The sequence below is a fragment of the Oncorhynchus keta genome, chromosome 5, assembly GCF_023373465.1.
Source record: "Oncorhynchus keta strain PuntledgeMale-10-30-2019 chromosome 5, Oket_V2, whole genome shotgun sequence".
In the NCBI taxonomy this organism is placed as follows: Eukaryota; Metazoa; Chordata; class Actinopteri; order Salmoniformes; family Salmonidae; genus Oncorhynchus; species Oncorhynchus keta.
The window spans coordinates 7,081,971-7,103,266 of NC_068425.1; the positions used below are offsets into that span (position 1 = coordinate 7,081,971).

The 21,296-nt window shown below is 43.4% G+C and overlaps 1 pseudogene; it reads left to right on the plus strand.

Moving 5' to 3' along the window:
• Nucleotides 1-124: 124 nt before the first annotated feature.
• Nucleotides 125-21,267, plus strand: LOC118384407 (abl interactor 2-like; annotated as a pseudogene).
• Nucleotides 21,268-21,296: the final 29 nt, after the last annotated feature.

A 21,296-nucleotide genomic window follows, 5' to 3' on the forward strand; every position in this document is an offset into this window, starting at 1 on the left:
GTCAAAAAAACGTATGTAATTGCCTACCCTATTAGATTTTTGCCTTATGGCCAATAGGTGGCACTAGTGCTGCATGCATTAGCCTGGATGTCAATGCGGACACTATGACGCCGACAGACAGCTCGTAGCCTATTTATTACTTTTTCATTTAAGACATGTTTTACCGTAGGCTAAACTGACATGCATACCTTTAAAAAAAGATTGATTGCCATTACTCACTGGTTTTAAGGAGGTAATTTAGGGATCAATTCCATACATTAGGCCTATTTATTATGCGCTATTATGTGATATTCCGCGGCAGGTTCACATAGATACAACATCAAAGGCTTTTTGCGTTGCGTTGCACACACCATCAGCAGCTACGCCTTGCAAAATGTCAAGGCGTTGCAGAAAGAGGAAGATCAAGTGAGCTACACGACACACACAGCCAAGTGGTAAGTAAAACAGCTTCTCTTTTTTGGTAACGCAAGTCGGGAGATTTTCCAGCCCTACTTTTGGTACTGCTTATGCAAAGTTATGATGTCTCTGAGTGGTGGACTTATAAAGTGAAACATTTCTTTCAGGTAACAAGTTCCCACAAGGGTCTCGCAGAGAGGTTGAAGTCGCCACGGGGTTCCAAGGAAGAGAGTTGCGCGAAAAGGGTCGTCATGAAGGACCAAAGCTGTACTGATGAAATTACACAAATCTTCCAAGAGGCTGCGCCGGCGAGACAAGCCCTGTTGGACAACTACAACAACCTGATGAACGTGGCCGAATACTGCGAGAATAACTACCTGCAGGTGAGATGGAAGTTTAGTGCAGACACACATTTAGGACACAGACTAAGTTATACCGTAGCTAGTAGACATGGCATAGCCTATCAATTAATGTGTAGTTTAACAAATAGCCCACAGTACCGTTACTTTCACAGAAACGAGAATAGACTATTCAAATCAAGGTCCTGCATCATGCATCAATCCAGCTAAATAGGGAAAGAGAATGGTTTATCTCTCAGCTCATTTCACAACACAACTGTTTTCACACAGTGTAAAAAAGTATGTGGACACCCCTTCAAAGGAGTGGATTTGGCTATTTCAGCCACTCCTGTTGCTGACCGGTGTATAAAATCGAGCACACCGCCATGCCATCCACACAGAAAAACATTGGAAGTAGAATGGCCTTACTGAACAAGTCACTTCGTAAAATGCCTGCCCTGCTAGAGCTGTTATTGTGAAGTGGGAACGTCTAAGAGCAACAACGGCTGTGAAGTGTTCGGCCACACAAGTTCACAGAATGGGGCCGCTGAAGCCCGTAGCAGGTAGAACGCATCTGTCCTCGGTTGCAAACTGCCTCTGGAATCAACATCAGCGCAATAACTTTTCGTCAGAGCTTCATGAAATGGGTTTCCATGGTCAAGCAGCTGCACACAAACCTAAGATCACCATGCACAATGCCAAGCGCCAGCTGGACGGTGTAAAGCTCGCCGACATTGGACTCTGGAGCAGCGGAAACGTGTTCTCTGGAGTGATGAATCACACTTCACCATCTGGCAGTCCGACGTTATGATTCTGGGTTTGGCGGATGCTAGGACAACGCTACCTGCCCCAATGCATAGTGCCAACTGTCCCTTTGAAGAGCTCTTTTTGGTTCCAGGTAGAACCATTTTTTGTTCCAGGTAGAACCCTCTGTGGAAAGAGTTCTACCTGGAACCAAGATGGGTTCTTCAAAGGGTTCTGCTATGGGGACAGTCGAAGAATCATTTTAGGTTTGCGATGGAACCTTTTTTTCAAAGAGTGTACACTCTTAGATGTCAAGGTGCCTGGAAGAACCTTTTGGGTCGCCACACCGGCAGAACCTTTTCAGTTTAAAAAGTTTCTTTGAGGAACCCCTGTGTAAAGATTCAAACCGGGACCTTTTTGTGACCTTTTTAAAACAAAATACATTGTAGGTGTGGCAGCCTATCAGATTGGAGTCGTGGCTTTCCGATAGTTATTTTTGGTCACATGTTAGCGTAAATGTCATTCCTGTTCATAATGTTAAGTTTGTAAACTGCAAATTAAAATGTCCCTTGAATATTTATGCATATTACAAATATTGTAATATAATATATTAACTTTGCTGAGTTCATACAGTAATAAAGTGGTAACTACCCCAACTTTGGGATTTACATAGGCTCATCCCTCTGTTAGCCTCATTGAAGCTATACAACTGCCAGTGTTCAACCTTAACATGTGATAACAATACAATAGAACAGATGAACAGGACTGACATTTACTCTAACATGCTGACTAGACCCGGCACACGGGCGCATGTTGATTTAGTCCATCGACAACAGACGCGATCAGGACACGCAGGTTGAAATGTCAAAACGAACTCTGAACCAACTATGTTAATTTGGGGACAGGTTGAAACACATGAGACATTCATGGTCATTTAGCTAGCTAGCTTGTTGCTAGATAATTTGTCCTGGAAAATATAAACATTGGGTTGTTATTTTACTTGAAATGCACAAGGTCTTTTTTTTCTGGATCTTAGTAAAAAAAATTGACCCATTTTGATTCACACAAAATCATGTTCTGGCTACCAGACGCTTGTTGACACGAGCGAGCAGTTTGGATTAAGTTATTGAATAACATGTATGTGTACGTTTATTTTTACAATGCGCATGCAATGTGGCTGGTGTGGTCAGCATGTAACGGGTGGCCCCCAAAAATATATATCTCCACTCAAGGGTTCCTCCATAAATGCCGTGCTACGCTGAACCATTCAAGGTTCCTCCAAGAACCCATCAAGTAACCAAATGTGCAAATATGAACCATGACTAGAATCTCCAGGGTTCCTTGAATCACCACTAATTCTAAGAGTGTAGTCTACCACGTGGCCAAAGTGGTTCCTAATTCAGCTTCTTATAAGTTACTCTTTAGGTATTCATTTTTGGGGCCACCAAGCCAAAACTTGGCAGTGAAATCATTTAAATTGTGATGCTGAGTAAAAAAAGAACATTGATTTCACCTAATTTTAACATTCTATCATAAACAGCACATGTTCAACTTCGTGAAAAATGTTTTCCAATCACAATAGATAAAGACAATTACTATTGTAAGTGCCTCTCTTCAGCGTAGTTAAATAATGGAAAAAAATGCTGTGACCGATTTTAAATGAGAACTGAACAACGGTCCACAATATGTCAAAGTGTAGGTCTGTAGGTCTGTGTCTTGTGTTTATACTATTACTTTACTACTATACAGCTCTACAGTGGAGTTTTAGCAGTGTTATGGTGCGTTCGTAACCAAGTGGGAAATGAGAATTTACCACATCTGGGAAAAATCCACTTGAACGGCACTCCAACTGGTAATTATTAGTTAAATCAGCCATGAATCCCCTTGTGACAAGGGGAATGGAAGCTTATTGTGCAAACTTTAGATTGCTAAAACATGTCTAGTTATGGCTAACATGGTTCAAAACACAGACTTAAATGAATCACTAATCACATGAAATAAGTAATACTCTTCAGAAATAACTTTGTCAAAGCAACACAAAAACTAGGGCTTTACAATCATGGTGAAAACCTGGGAGTATTTTTGGGGGATTAGCGGGTTAAAATCTTCCTAGAAGTCACAGAGGGTGGATGGAGGGACATTTTAGCACTTTAGCATTTCTCCTTTGCCAAGATAATCTATCCACCGGACAGCTGTGGCATATCAATAAGCTGCTCATTACACAAGTGCACCTTGTGCTGGGGACAATAAAATGCCACTCTAAACTGTGCATTATTGTCACACAACACAATGCTACAGATGCCTCAAGTTTTGAGGGAGTGTGCAATTGGCATGCTGACTACAGAAATCTTCACCAGAGCTGTTGCCAGAGAATGCAATGTTCATTTCTCTACCATAAGCCGCCTTCAACATCATTTTAGAGAATTTGGTAGTACGTCCAACTGGCCTCACAACTACAGACCACGTGTATGCCGTCGTGTGAGTAAGCGTTTTGCTGACGTCAACTTTGTGACAGAGTGCCCCATGGTGGGAGTGGGGTTATGGTATGGTCGGGGATAAGCTACGGACAAAAAACACAATTGCATTTTATCGATGGCAATTTGAATGCACAGAGATACCGTGACGAGATCCTGTGGCCCATTGTCGTGCCATTCATCTGCCGCCACCACCTCATGTTTCAGCATGATAATACATGGCCCCATGTCGGAAAGATCTGTACACAATTCCTGGAAGCTGAACATTTTCCAGTTCTGCAATGGCCTGCATTCTCACCAGACATGTCACACATTGAGCATGTCTGGGATGCTCTGGATCGACATGCATGACAGCTTGTTCCAGTTCCCGCCGATATCCAGCAACTTCGCACAGCTATTGAAGAGTGGACAACATTCCACAGGCCACAATCAACAGACGGATCAACTCTATGCGAGGATGTGTCGGGCTGCATGAGGCAAATGGTGGTCACACCAAATATGGAATGGTGTTCTGATCCGCGCCCCATCTGTGACCAACAGATGCATATCTGTATCAGATGCATATCAGATGCATACCCAGTCATGAAATCCATAGATTAGGGCCTAATGAATTTATTTCAATTGACTGATTTCCTTATAATAACTGTAACTCAGTAAAATGTTGAAATTGTTGCATGCTGAATTTATATTTTTGTTCACTGTAGATTAAGAAACATTCATGTCAAAGAAAGAGGAACAGATTAGTGTACGTAGTCAGAAGTACTCACACTAGTTTAGATGAGTGTACATAGTCAGAAGTACTCGCACTAGTTTAGATGAGTGTACGTAGTCAGAAGTACTCACACTAGTTTAGATGAGTGTACGTAGTCAGAAGTACTCGCACTAGTTTAGATGAGTGTACGTAGTCAGAAGTACTCGCACTAGTTTAGATGAGTGTACGTATCAGAAGTACTGCACTAGTTTATGAGTTTTCAGAAGTACTCACTAGTTTAGATGAGATTACGAAACATAGTTTAGATGAGTGTACGTAGTCAGAAGTACTCGCACTAGTTTAGATGAGTGTACGTAGTCAGAAGTACTCGCACTAGTTTAGATGAGTGTACGTAGTCAGAAGTACTCGCACTAGTTTAGATGAGTGTACGTAGTCAGAAGTACTCGCACTAGTTTAGATGAGTGTACGTAGTCAGAAGTACTCGCACTAGTTTAGATGAGTGTACGTAGTCAGAAGTACTCACACTAGTTTAGAAGATGAGTGTACGTAGTCAGAAGTACTCGCACTAGTTTAGATGAGTTTACGTAGTCAGAAGTACTCGCACTAGTTTAGATGAGTTTACGTAGTCAGAAGTACTCACACTAGTTTAGATGAGTGTACGTAGTCAGAAGTACTCGCACTAGTTTAGATGAGTTTACGTAGTCAGAATTACTCACACTAGTTTAGATGAGTTTACGTAGTCAGAAGTACTCGCACTAGTTTAGATGAGTTTACGTAGTCAGAAGTACTCACACTAGTTTAGATTAATGTACGTAGTCAGAAGTACTCACACTAGTTTAGAAAGCTTACGGAATTGACAAAGAGCATTTCTGTGCTTGTATTCTAATCTAGTGTGAACACTGGAACAGTGATGCTGCTAGATTGTGCATTGTCAAGATGAGCAAGACGAAGTGCATTTCCGGTGACACCCAACTCCTTCAAATATTTCAGTGTAAAGAGAGGATTTCGAGATGAAGAGAAACACAACTGAGTGCATCCTAATTGGTTGTGTCTGTGTGTGACGTGTCTCTCCATCGGCATTTGAGTGTGAGAGAGAGATAGTGTTCATCTGAGCACAGAAAGTAACACAGGAAGTCTCTGTGCATCTGCGTGTTAGAAGTGAGCATGCATTATGTGCCCATTTCTATGTGACTGTGAAGGAGTGCACATATAAGGGCAGGCTCTACTTCCCCATGCTGTGCAGCCTATTGTCAACCAAGTTGTTAGGTGATGCTCTAAATACGGAAGCAGCCTGCTGGAACATGTCTGATTGCAACACAGCAAATTGGACAATGTTACCAAAGTGTTGATTTTTCAGTGTAACATTACAAGGTTTTATTTCAGGAGTGAAATGAACTCTCAGTGGTGTAAAATAACCCCAGTGTTAATGTTAAGAACCAGTGTTGAGTGTATGTCTGATTCTGTCCGATTTTCCTGGTGTAGAGTAAAACGTTCACATCAAAACCAAACCGACATGATGTGATTTCCCAGCATGCTCTACTGCAGCTCGATTATTTGGGATTGTTTTTAATACCTGTGTTTTTGAACAGATATTTATTGATTCATCTTATGCTACACAAAGATAAATTGCATACATTTTTCAATACATGGATTCAATCACTGAAATAGTTGTTCCAGTTTAAATGGTTTAGGTAGGCTCCTTTATCAATTTTCCTAACCCTGGCAGTCATTCTTAATGCCGATTGTAAGTGAATAAAAATGACAACTGTTGGCTGCCCTAACTCTGGCTGGATTCCAATGGGAATTACATATCACTTTGCAAGCTGCATAATGTGACTTGCAGGCCTGATGTGGCCCGTAAACCAGTAGGTTTGTAACACCACTGTGTTGGGGTAAAACATGGCCATCAAAGTAAGACCTTAATGATATACTGTATGTAAGATATTGTCATAAACAGTTTAGCAGTAGGAACTCGGTGAAGTCTACAGGACTGAGAATGAACAAATTCAACAATCATGTCTCTGTCACTAACAAGTACAGTCATGGGTGGTAACTCTATAATTCACTCAAAAAGGCAACGCACAGTCTGAAATTATATTGGGGTCATGGGCGGCGTGGCTTTGAATTATTTAGTTTTGGCCACCCGTGAGTAGAAGTGTTGTATCAATTAAGTGGTCTATGGTAATGTAATTATTATTTATTTTTTTATCTATTGTGTTATTGACTGTACGTTTGTTTATTCCATGTGTAACTCTGTGTTGTTATTATTATTATTATTATTATTATTATTATTATATTATTGTTGTTTGTGTCGCACTGCTTTGCTTTATCTTGGCCAGGTCACAGTAAATGCGAGCTTGTTCTCAACTGGCCTACCTGGTTAAATAAAGGTGAAATCAAAAACATTTTAAATTAAAGTCTGAGTGCGTCTGCTGACAGTTCTGAAGTCTTTGTAAAACCTTACATAAGAGCAGGTGGCATTAACAACTTGTAAATAATGTTATAATGTCCAACATGAAATTACCTTGTCAAGAGATACGGACCGTTTAGTGTGATGGTTAAAAATGCTATTTGAGGTGTTATTGCATAACACCATTGGTGTAAACTATATACACTTCCTGGTGTTAGAAATGCTTTGTGAGGTGTTATTGCGCTACACTGAAAGTGTTAATTCCCCATCACTGACAAAGTGTAACAGTGTCAGCACTAAGCTCATTGTTAATTTAACGCACAAATGTGTGGACCTGTAACGACACTTTCCCAGTGTTAAATGTAACACTGTCAGAGTTGATTTAACATTGGAGAAATTGCTGTGTACGTTCACCATGAAATGAAATAGGATTGTGAAGGCAGCGATCAGGCTGTTTCTTCCAGGCTAGTAAAATAGGTGCTTTCACTGGGCATCTAAAAAAAAGGGGGTATTGTGTTTTAGCACTGAGCTGTGTGTTGCGATATTATCGAAGAATTAGACCAGGAAGGAATTCTCACTGTGTGAGGAGGAAGTGAGAGGTCTGATTTCACTGCTCCTCTCAGACACTTCAACAGCGTCATATGACTCATAACTCTGAAAAATGTCATCCCACATTGTCAATTTCAAAATGAGATGCTACTATTATCATGATTGTTATGATCCCCAAGTGATCAAATAAAATACAATTGTATTAGTCACATGCGCTGAATACATGTGTAGACCTTACAGTGCAAGCCCCGAACTAACAATGCAGTTAAAAAAAATACAAATAAGAAAAATAAATAAAAGGAACAAGTAATTAAAGAGCAGCAGTAATTAACAATAGCGAGACTATATACAGGGGGGTACCGGTACAGAGTCAATGTGCGGGGGAACTGGTTAGTTGAGGTAATATCTACATGTAGGTAGAGTTATGAAAGTGACTATGCATAGATGATAAGAGAGTAGCAGTGGAGTAAAATGGGAGATGGGGTGGGCACTTCAAATAGTCTGGGTAGCCATGTGATTAGATGTTCAGGAGTCTTATGGTTCGGGGGTAGAAACTCTTTAGAAGCCTCTTGGACCTAGACTTGTAGCTCCGATACCGCTTGCCGTGCGGTAGCAGAGAGAACAGTCTATGACCAAGGTGGCTGGAGTCTTTGACAATGTTTAGGGCATTCCTCTGACACTGCCTGATATAGAGGTCCTGGATGGCAGGAAGCTTGGCCCCAGTGATGTACTGGGCCGTTCACACTACCCTCTGTAGTGCCTTTTTATTTAACCTTTATATAACTAGGCAAGTCAGTTTGAACAAATTCTTATTTACAATGACAGCTTAGGAACAGTGGATTAACTGCATTTTTCAGGGGCAGAATTGACAGATTTTTACCTTGTCAGCTCAGGGATTCGATCTAGCAACCCTTCGGTTACTGGCCCAATGCTCTAACCACTAGGCTACCTGCCACCCCACGGCCAGTCACAACGGTCTGCCTTGCAATCGGAGGCTGAGCAGTTGCCATACCAGGCAGTTGCCATACCATGCAACCAGTCAGGATGCTCTCGATGTTGCAGCTGTAGAACCTTTTCAGGATCTGAGGACCCATGCCAAATATTTTCAGTCTCCTAAGGGGGAATAGGTTTTGTCATGCCCTCTTCATGACTATCTTGGTGTGTTGGTGATGTGGACACCAAGGAACTTGAAGCTCTCAATCTGCTCTACTACAGCCCCATCGATGAGAATTGGGGCGTACACGGTCCTCCTTTTCCTGTAGTCCACAATCATCTCCTTTGTCTTGATCATATTGAGGGAGAGGTTGTTATCCTGGCACCACACGGCCAGGTCCCTGACCTCCTCCCTATAGGCTGTCTCATTGTTGTCGGTGATCAGGCCTACCAATGTTGTGTCATCGGCAAATGTAAAGATGGTGTTGGAGTCGTGCCTGGCCATACAGTCATGAGTGAACAGGGAGGGGACTGAGCACGCACCCCTGAGGGGTCCCTGTGTTGAGGATCAGTGTGGAATATGTTGTTATCTACCCTTACCACCTGGGGGCAGCCTGTCAGGAAGTCCAGGATCCAGTTGCAGAGGGAAATGTTTAGTCCCAGGTTCCTTAGCTTATTGATGAGCTTTGAGGGTGCTATGGTGTTGAACGCTGAGCTGTAGTCAATGAATAACATTCTCACATAGGTGTTCTTATGTGCAATAGAGATTGCATAATCTGTGGATCTGTTAGGGTGGTATGCAAATTGGAGTGGGTCTAGGGTTTCTGGGATAATGGTGTTGATGTGAGCCATGACCAGCCTTTCAAACACTTCATGGCTACAGAAGTGAGTGCTACGGGTCTCGGACAGGGAGAGGTTGAAAATGTCAGTGAAGACACTTGCAAGTTGTCAGCACATGCTCACAGTATATGACCTGGTAATCCATCTGGCCCTGTGGCCTTCTGAATGTTGACCTGTTTAAAGGTCTTACTCACATCAGCTGCGGAGAGCATGATCACACAGTCGTACGGAACAGCTGGTGCTCTTATGCATGTTTCAGTGTTATTTGCCTCGAAGCGAGCATAGAAGTAGTTTAGCTCATCTGGTAGGCTTGTGTCACTGGGCAGTTATCGGCTCTGCCTCCCTTTGTAGTCTGTAATGGTTTGCAAGCCCTGCCACATCCGATGAGCGTCAGAGCCAGTGTAGTACGATTCGATCTTAGTCCTGTATTGACGCTTTTCCTGTTGGATGGTTGGTCGGAGGGCATAGCGGGATTTCTTGTAAACTTCCGGGTTAGAGTTGCGCTCCTTAAAAGCGGCAGCTCTATCCTTTAGCTCAGTGCGAATGTTGCCTGTAATCCATGGCTTCTGGTTGGGCTATGGACGTACGGTCACTGTGGGGATGACGTCATCAATGCTCTTATTGATGAACCCAATGACTGATGTGGTGTATTGCTCAATGCCATCGGAACAATCCCAAAACATTTTCCAGTCTGTGCTAGCAAAATAGTCCTCTAGCTTAGCATCTGCTTCATCTGACCACTTTTTTTATTGACTGAGTCACTGGTGCTTCCTGCTTTTGAATCAGGAGGATAGAATTATGGTCAGATTTGCCAAATGGAGGGCGAGGGAGAGCTTTGTATGCGTATCTCTGTGTGGAGTAAAGGTGGTCTAGAGTTGTTTTCCCTCTAGTTGCATATTTAACATGCTGATAGAAATGAGGTAAAACGAATTTAAGTTTCCCTGCATTAAAGTCACCGGCCACTAGGAGTGTCGCCTCTGGATGAGCATTTTCCTGTTTGCATATGGCAGAATACAGCTTATTGAGTGCGTGAGTGCGGTCTTAGTGCCAGCATCGGTCTGTGGTGGTCTGTAGACAGCTACGAAAAATACAGATGAAAACTCTCTAGGTAGATAGTGTGGTCTACAGCTTATCATGAGATACTCTACCTCAGGTGAACAAAACCGTGAGACTTCCTTAGATATCGTGCACCAGCTGTTGTTTACAAATATACATAGTCCACCCCCCTTGTCTTACCAGAGGCCACTGTTCTTTCCCACCGATACAGCATATATCCATCTAGCTTTATATTGATTATGTCATCGTTCAGCCACGACTCCGTGAAGTATAAGATATTACAGTTTTTAATGTCTTGTTGGTCTCGTTGGTAGCAATCTTCCTCGTCGATTTTATTTTCCAATGATTACATGTTAGCTACTAGAACGGAAGGCGGTGGGGGTGTATTCGATCACCTACGAATTCTCAGAAGACCTCTGTCCTCTTTTACTCTGCCTTCAAAAAAATGAGGGGGATTTGGGCCTGTTCCCGGCAAAGCAGTATGACGTTCTCGTCGGGCTCGTTAAAGGCAGAAAAAAAAGCTTCTGCCAGTTTGTGGTGAGGAACAGCTGTTCGGATGTCCAGAAGTTATTTTCGACCATAAGAGACGGCACCAGCAACATTATGTACAGAACAAGTTAAAGAATAAGTTAAAAACAACTCACAAAAAAAAAAAATTTGGTTAGGAGCTCGTAAAATGCCAGCCATCTTTTCCGGCGCCATGATACACACATCGGCTAATCATAATCGTACTCTATTGTTTGGCATTTGTGCCATGAGCATCATGCATGCATTTATTTTTTTCATGACTGTCAGTCTCTCCATGTCTCTCTCTCTCTCTCTGTATTTCTCTCCCTTTCTCTCTCTCTCTCCCTCCCGTTAGGCAGGTGCAGATGCGGCCAAGGCCCTGGAGGAGACTAAGAACTTCACCACCCAGTCTCTGGCCAGTGTGGCCTACCAGATCAGCAACCTCGCCTCCAACGTCCTCAAGCTGCTGGATGCACAGAACTCCCAGCTCAGACACATGGAGTCCTCTGTCAACCTCATCGGACAGGTAGCATGTCTAGCATGTCTCAACTTATGTGTTAGGCCCCGATTCAGTTTCAGGAAGAGAACACAAGCATGTGTATATTAGCAGCAGTGGTGGTTGGGGCCGAGGATGGAGGACGATAAATTTTTCATGAGCATGGCCTAATTTCTATTACAGCGTATTGGATGACTGTCATTCATATTCCATTTACCCAGCTCAATGTAACATCGCTAGGTTTAGGTTACTACAGGATACTACTCAAATTGTCTCTATACCCATCATGAGGTTGCTACAACCTAGCCTATGAATGAAAGTTTACAACGTAGGTGCACAGGTCGAGAGAAATTTGAAAGGCGACATACATTAACACATTCAATACCGCCTTGTACACTCTTGCCTCCATCTAGCTGATCTAGGGTCGTAATCATTAGTCCAACAGTTGCAAACAAGAGTTTCTATTGGACAAATTCAGGTATGTTTATACCCATTTCGTTCCATTTGCCTCTGTTTAAGAAATGTTTTTGGCGGAAATAATACACCCCTGGTCACATGCAAACACGATTCACTTTCATAGCAGCCACATACAAACAGCATTATCACTTTGATCATTGTATAGTCCTTCTCACATCTATGCCCTCTGCGCCTCTCACCTTTTCCCTTAGCTTGTGGACTTCAGTGCTTAACACATCAGCGGTCTGGGACCAGGCAAGGAAACCTTTCTAAGCAAAACCTTCTTATCATAACCGTTAACCGCCACACACAGCCTACATCGTTGTCACCATATTGTCATATTAAACATAGCTACTACAACTAACGCGCTAGTAAACCTGTGACAATCATGCAGTACAGTGTACAGTGATCAGCAAGCAGTTTAGCAGTTACACTGGCAAGCCCCGGTGGCAATAAATTAGTAAAACCAAAAGCTTATCTTGACTTTGGAAGTGTTCCAGTGTTTGATAGCCATAGCCAGCTAACTAACATAGCATCCCTCTTTGTTCGAGCCGGGTGTTTGAGTAGGCTAAACGAACTAGCTGCATTTGCTATCTAAGTAATAGCTCTGATAGGTTGGAAGACGTACTTCAGAAGTTGTCATAATTGCTGTGTAAGCCTATGGAAGGTGTGAGAACCACGAGCCTCCTAGGTTTTGTGTTGAAGTCAATGTACCTAGAGGAGAACGGAAACTAGCTGTCCTACTAGCTACACCATGGTGCTACCCTACAGATGGCTGTTGAGGCTACTGTAGACCTTCATTGTAAAACAGTGTGTTTTAATCAATTATTTGGTGACGTGAATATATTTAGCATAGTTTTATCTAAAAATTATAACTTTTTTAGTGTTTCACTATTTATATTTTCCAGTAATTCACTGAAGAGGATGGTCCTCCCCTTCCTCCTCTGAGGAGCCTCCACTGGTTAGCAGAAATGCACAGTTAACCTTGTTAAAAAGGCAGGTTTGCATTTTAGCAAACCTGCCCCCCCCTCCCACCCCCTTCTCTTACACCAGCCCAACTGTCCCCTGCTGCCCCCCCCCACCCCACCCCTCTCTGTAGCCCCACTGTCCCCAAAGCTGGCACAGACCCCAGGCATATACTGCATGCTCCATGCCCAGCATCATCATACGGAACCAGGTCGCCTGAGGAGGGGGTTGGGGATGGAGGGGCGAGTGGGTTAAGGGGCTACAGTGTGAACTTTGACCTTCAACGCAGAGCATCATAGGGGCTGGGTTGGAATGTTCCTTCCTGCTAACCTCTGATTGATGCCCTCCATTGTCTGCTGGCACCCATGAAGGGTCCCTAACAACTGTATACTAAATGATAGGGCTCACTTGAACTTCCTCTATTTGGGGAAGGAAAGAAAGTTTGACAATATTACCACATTCATGAATGAGCTTTATTGAGCTAATGATGTTGTCAGAGAAAGGGTACCATGCTATTCCATCCTGTATGGTTTATTTTGTATTTTGGAAAAAGTTTTACCAGAGGGGAGGAATTAAGAATGGCACATGTTTATCTGTAGTTTAAAAAAAATAAAAAAATAATTAAGTGTTATTGGTTCATATCCTGATGGCAACATCCTCTGCCTCCTGTCTTGTAGACCGTGGACATGCACAGAGAGAAGGTGGCCCGGAGAGAGATAGGGGCTTTCACCACAGCCAAGAGGGTTCCCCGCAGTCACAAAATAATCCCCCCGGCAACAGGCAAGGAGCCCAAACCCAAGTACACCCGTAGTCCCATCACCTACTCGGACCTGGACACACAGGGACATGGCATGAAGGTGAGACGTGAGTTCTCGAGTTCAAGCGCAATTACTCACAACACATGTTTTACCTCACATTCGCACGCCATTGAAAAAAAGGTCAACGGTTCAAAGAAATACTTTCCCCTGCAAGTGTCTTACTATACATCTACAAAACTGTACACTACTGTACGTTGCAATCAGTGTTCAGTAGTAGTGTTGGAAATGACTGAGGTGCAAATGTAATTGCGTATTACAAAGTTGGCGAAAACGACTTTTCAAAACCACGATACCACGGCGGGAGACAAAGGCTCCGTAGCTTTCCTTAGCCCTCTCGACGAGTCTTTCTGATGCAGCTAGGCAGCAGCAGCCGTTATTATCCACCCGCCGTGCCTCTAGTCTACACCACATCCACTTAGAGAGGAGCAGCTTGTTGCGTGGTGCCGACCTCGATTAGCACACACACACACACACACACACACACACACACACACACACACACACACACACACACACACACACACACACACACACACACACACACACACACACACACACACACACACACACACACACACACACACACACACACACACACACACACACACACACACACACACACACACACAGAGATTAAGCAGCCAGCAGGCCACTGTGCACCGTGGGAAAATGGCTAGACGCACTAATTAGTTTTGCCAAGGCTAAGCCGCTTCATTGATGCTCCAACACAATTCACTCATCTACAACACACACACACACACACACACACACACACACACACACAAACTACCTCTTCTTTTTCACTCTGCTCTCCCTTTCTCTCCCTTTCTCTCACCACTTCCCCGCAGGATTCTGGTAAGCTGCTGGGGAAACCAGGGTCAACACGCAAACATGGCGGCACCATCAGGTATGATGCTGACACTGCTGGCTCCATTTGACTGCTCTGCTCTCACACTGTCAGTCTAACTGTAGCTGTTTCACTTCCTGTAAATAGTCATTCAGACAGGAAGCCGACTTTCTGCACGTCCTCTATGCTCAGTGGCCCACAAAAACACTTTTTAAAACTTTTTATTCAAGACCAGAAACATCAGCAAAATAAATCTTTAAAATAATTTGTGTGTGCTGTGGGTAGGGTTGGGGAAGGAGGTTAAACAGTATTCATGGCTAACCACACCTCCTGTCCAATCATGTTTGTTGTGTTCATTCAGTAGGGGATTGAATGCCATTCAGCCAGAGGGAGATTTACTGTTGGCAGGAGAAAGAGCACAGAGATTTCACAATGTGATTATGCCAAAAACAAACCAAGAAGTATAGAAATCAAATATGCGGGTATCATTTGCACTGAGTAATATATTTAAACTGTTGAGTGAGAGAAGATAACATCTCTCAGTCAATGTGCATGATTTGAAGCTTTCTGCACGTTTCTCACTATTTGTGAGTTGATAGAGCTGGTCTGTGTGAGTTCAAGTGCCAGTATTTGTGATGATGCTATGTGATGCTTACGGCTGTGTGTGTGTTTTCAGCAGGAGCACTTCCAGAGCACCCCCAGAGCCTGTCCACTGTCCCGTAGCCCCCTCTCTGTCTCGAGGGGCGTCCTTCTCCTCTCTCCACGATCGCTCCATTGGGTAAGAAAACACTTCCTGGAAACAGTTTTACTGTACACACATAAGCTTCGACCCTTACTACTAAACAGTCCATTCCTTACGAGTACTCAGACACCTTAGTTAAGTGAGGTGCTTCTGGATTTGTATATTTTGTGTGTAGAGTAGCCTGTAGAATATCTCCACCCAGACCATGGAAATATACCCCGAGTTTAATTTGACTTTGCCCTCCCCCTCCTGTAACAGGTCCAGCTTTGGCAAGGCCGTGCCTCCCCCCGTGGTCCCCGGCTGGCCCACGTCACCTGACTCTGACATCATCACCACCCTGCTGGAGGAGGCCACGCCCCCACCACCGCCCCTGGCTCTGATGGAGGATGGTGACGCCGCCATGACCACTCCGGCCTCTCCTCCTCCTCCTCCCATGGCGCCGCCTGCCTCCTCTCTGGATGTCCCTCCTCCCCCTCCACTGCCCCCCGCAACCAGCACCCCTAAACCTGCCCATACCAGCCTTGCCTACATCCCCCTCCCCCTGCTCCACCCCCACAGGAGACTGGTAAGTGTCTTTATCATGAATTTCGTAAAACATGACTATACTTTTTGTAACCAGCGTACATACTATTAGTAATTGACTGTCAACGTATTGTATGAGTAACTAAAGTACATTAAAATGTCATAAAATGAATATCAAACTCAATATCAAACATCTAGGTGGAAAATATCGTTTGTTTTTGTGTTGCCCACGCTGTGAGACAGCTCACGCACACTGCACAGCACAGTGTAGCGCAGAGGAAATGAGAACACGCAGTGTGCATAGAGACACCTAGGGACATGCACATGCGGACACATCTAGAGGCAGAAAACCAGGAACAAACAACCTTGTGCCTGCACTGTGATACTAAGACATAAATACTTGTATGGCCTAGTTGCATGACTGTGTTACTGATTTCACACGGTATGAAACACTGACTATCAACTTAAATCAGATGAAGGAAGCAGATACTCTTCCATAAATATACTTTTTTCTTAGTGGCTGAAGAGAACGGCTTCCCGCCTCCTATGCCACCACCATCTGACGAGCCTCTCCCTCCACCAACCAGTGAGGGCCTGGAGCTCCCTGGCCCTCCCCGTCCACCGAGTGATGAGGTGGATGAAGGTAAAAGGAGCGGGTTGGTTTGGTGGACCACCCAGCCCTAAATGTGTCACACTGTACTTTTAATGGTCTTTCAACACGTGGTTTTGAAAGGACTCTAGAATGAGACCTCACATCCATTTCTAATGTGGCAAAGGATCTGATTTGTTAAAATGTTGGTATCTATTTGTTTAGTTTAGCTGTCTGTCTGAGGTTTGTTTATCTATCTGTCTGTCTTTCTATGTAGAGCATGCTCGCTGATGCTGATCTGTGGTGTTTTCTTGTCCTTATCTCTGTTATTAGACTCTTCCGTGTCTTCCTCTCGCTCTCCCTCTCTGTGTGTCTGTCTGCTTGATCTTGACCTTTGACCTGTGACCTGTCTCTCTCCGGCTCAGCTCTGGAGCCCAGACGGTCTTGTTTACGTCGTCACCCCCCCAGCTCGCGCTCCATGTCCCACAGGGTCCGCAAAGGCCCTTGCTCTCGCTCGCTCTACACTAGCTCGCTCTTCCTGCCAACCATCCAATCACGTAAGGCTACTTTGGCAACCTACCACATCCCAGGTCCTACCCCCAGCTGTAGTCCAATATGGCCTCATGACTTAGTATTAATATACCAATCATTAGTTCATGAGGAGCTGAACATGGCTAATGCGAAACTGGTTTAATATTACACCACCGTTGTTTAGGTTTATGATGCATGATGAAAGTTCAAGCCTTGCTTAAGCAATTGTGTTAGCTTCATATTAGTGCTAGCATTAGCATTTGGACCATCGTTGTAAAAAATAATTTGTTCTTAACTGACTTGCCTAGTGAAATAAAGGTCCAATAAAACATTGATTAAAATACATGTGGAGTCCCCGCTAAAGACCCCTTTTGGTTGATCTGATGTCCTCTTTCTCCGTCACCCATTCCTACCTCTCCCCCTGTGACCTCGCCGGTCAGTCATGATCCCCCCTCCCCCTTCATACCCCCTCCCCTCACCCCTCCTGTGTCGCTGAGCCCCCTGTCCAGCCTGCCCGCCCGCCCGCCTGGATCACCTGGGTAAGTGGGGACCGTGTGCGGCCGCAGTACACCCTCCAGGCCATGAGAGGGTGACTTCTGTCCAAATGACTGCATCACTGGTGCTGCTTCTGCTTCTGCTGCTATTGCTGTTGAGTCTACTGTGTTGGAAGGTAAAAGCCATGGACAGATTCTGTCCTCTAAAAGTCCGTCAGACACTGGGTTGGTAGCGTCTTTGTTTTTTCCTTGATAGATATGATGTCTTGTGTTTTTCAATATGACAGATAACACCTTATGTGTAGAAAAGAGTTTCAAATAAGCTAGGTACTGGAAATTGATTTAAAGAGTCCCCGGAACAAGTTATGCAGTATAGCTATAGTTTTGACACAAGTAATTCAGCATACGTTCCAAAGTGTATGGCAAGTGGTGCAGCCTATCATCAGTTCGGGTTTACAGTTGAAGACGGAAGTTAACATACACTTAGGTTGGAGTCATTAAAACTTGTTTTTCAACCACTCTTTGGCGAGTCAGTTAGGACATCTACATTGTGCATGACACAAGTCATTTTTCCGACAATTGTTTACATACAGAATATGTCACTTATTATTCACTATCACAATTCCAGTGGGTCAGAAGTTTACATACACTAAGTTGACTGTGCCTTTAAACAGCTTGAAAATTCAGGAAAATTATGTCATGGCTTTAGAACCTTTTGATAGGCTAATTGACAGCATTTGAGTCAATTGGAGGTGTACCTGTGGATGTATTTCAAGGCCTACCTTCAAAATCAGTGCCTCTTTGCTTGACATGGGAAAATGAAAAGAAATCAGCCAAGACCTCAGTTAAAGAAAACAGTAGACCTCCACAAGTCTGATTCATCCTTGGTAGCAATTTCCAAACGTCTGAAAGTATCATGTTCATCTGTACAAACAATAGTATGCAAGTATAAACACCATGGGACCACGCAGCCGTCATACCGCTCAGGAAGGAGACGCGTTCTGTCTCCTAGAGATGAACATACTTTGGTGCGAAAAGTGTACATCAATCCCAGAACAACAGCAAAGGACCTTGTGAATATGCTTGAGGAAACAGGTTCAAAACTACCTATATCCACAGTAAAACAAGTCCTATATCGACATAACCTGAACAGCCGCTCAGCTAGGAAGAAGCCACTGCTCCAAAACCGCCATAAAAAAGCCAGCCTACGGTTTTCAACTGCACATGTGGACAAATATCGTACTTTTTGGAGAAATGTCCTCTGGTCTGATGAAACAAAAATAGAACTGTTTGACCATAATGACCATTGTTATTTTTGGAGGAAAAAGGGGGAGGCAGAACACCATCCCAACCGTGAAGCACGGGGGTGGCAGCATGATGTTGTGGGGGTGCTTTGCTGTAGGAGGGACTGGTGCATTTCACAAAATAGATGGCATCATGAGGATGGGAAATTATCTGGATATATTGAAGCAACATGTCAAGACATTAGTCAGGAAGTTAAAGCTTGGTCGCAAATGGATCTTCTAAATGGACGTTGACCCCAAGCATACTTCCAAAGTTGTGGCAAAATGGCTTAAGGACAACAAATTCAAGGTATTGGAGTGGCCATCATAAAGCCCTGACCTCAATCCCATAGAAAATTTGTGGGCAGACCTGAAAAGGTGTGTGCGAACAAGGAGGCCAACAAACCTGACTCGGTTACACCAGCTTTGTCAGGGGGAATGGGCCAAAATTCACCCAACTTATTGTGGAAACTTGTAGAATGCTACAAGAAACGTTTGACCCAAGTTAAACAATTTAAAGGCAATGCTACCAAATACTAATTGTGTATGTGTGTGTATGTAAACTTCTGACCCATTGGGAATGTGATGAAAGACATAAAAGCTGAAATAAATAATTCTCTCTACTATTATTCTGCCATTTCACATTCATAAAATGAAGTGGTGATCCTAACTGACCTAAGACAGGGAATTGTTACTTGGATTAAATGTCAGGAATTGCAAAAAAAACAGAGTTTAAATGTATTTGGCTAAGGTGTATGTAAACGTCCGACTTCAACTGTATATGACTTTTGTCCAATCCTGTAGATCTGGTGATCCCAGCCCCTCCTCCTCCACCTTTTACAGAGAGCGTGGTGGGCTTTGATGACGACATGTCACCCGTACCCCCCCCTGCGGATTATGACACGACTGGCCCTGCAGACTTTTTGGAGAAAGGTATGAAAGTGCTCCATGCGTATTCACCAATTGATAAATTACTAAATGTCGTCATGGCCCGAATTGCATGCATACTTTTACAGTACTTATTCAGTGTCTGACCAAATCATACCATAATATTTGGTCTATATTTGTGTTTTGTCTTGGTTTTCTCATTGCAATTCACTTTCCCTCCCAGTGGTGGCGCTGTACAGCTACAACTCAGGGAAGCCTGGAGACCTGGTGTTCCTGCAGGGAGAAGTCATCTACCTGATCAAGAGGAATGAAGACGGCTGGTGTGAGGGACTGCTCAACGGAGTAGAGGGATTCTTCCCTGGGAACTACGTAGATTCCTCCTCCAGCTAAGATATTAGACCACTTAAAGGTAGACTCAGCGATATGACGTTTACGCAGAAAGTAAACAGCATAGTGGGTCAATTTCCTCTACAACTAAGAGTGTTGAAGCCCGAGGCTCAACTTTGTCCTCTGTTTTGGTCTTGTGGCTACCATGTTGTAAAAGTGTGAAGCGAACCCGTGCTGCACATGCGCAGATTCTATGTGTGACTGTGTGAGAGCGGAGTCGTGCATCTCGCTTATCACAATATCTGTGGCAATGTCATTTCGCTTATTCTACCTGTAATATGAAAAGCGAAATTAGGCTCTGTCCACAAACGACCCCTAACCCTATACCCTAAGTCTACCTAGGCACTTTATGTTGACCAGGAAGAATTGGACAGGTATAATCATACCTATTCACATCATTGGTAAAAAATCAATAACTATTGTAGCTTTACCTGTCCCTTTGATAGGCCAGATGGAATTTCAACCACCAGAGTTTAGGGCTAGTGGTTGTTGGGTTGTTTCTTGATGGGGACATAGTCAAAACTATTAGCTTTGTAGAAAGACCTCTAATGACCTCTGCAGGTCAAAGTAATGTGAACGGAATATAAAGCAATATTTATACAAGGAATGATAACAGGATTCTGAAATATAGCCACTTTATAGCGCGAGGGGCTAGCTATATATTACCAAGAGGGTCACTAGGTAGGACGACTTAGTATCTGCTATCTTTCAACCAAGACTAGATACAAGATTCAAAGTCGGCTTGCTTATTAACCATGAAGGTAGTGAATACTTGGTAAAGAGGGAAAATGCTTTGCAAGTTATATAATAGCTCTATGTCCTGTTAAGTATTGTTTTACAAGTACTGTAGTACCAGTATGTGAACTAGATTGGCCTCGCTGTTGTGCTCACTAGGACCACCCCGGAACGCTGCAAAATGATGTGGTAAAGTTGCGTCTGTTTCTTTGTCAATGGAACCAGGCACTGTATTGCTGCTGCAGTTTTTGGCTCTGCAGGATGATATTGGTCTCTTAATTAGAATTGCACTAATATATTTTGTAATATTCAAACTAAGATGAAGTAATATATGGATTATTGAGAAAATTCATACAAAAAACAACAACATTTGTCTGAATTCTATCACGTGGTGAAAATATTTTACTGTAGTGATGTCATGATATTGAAAAATCTGAAAGTGCTTTTCAACTTGTTCATGTTTTCAGTTAGTTTAATTTTGATATTTAGTACATCCTTTTAGATTGAACAATGTTTTATTGACATGTCTTTCAATAAATGCTTTTCCAAATGAACTTTTCCGATTGTAACTCCTTTTACAATT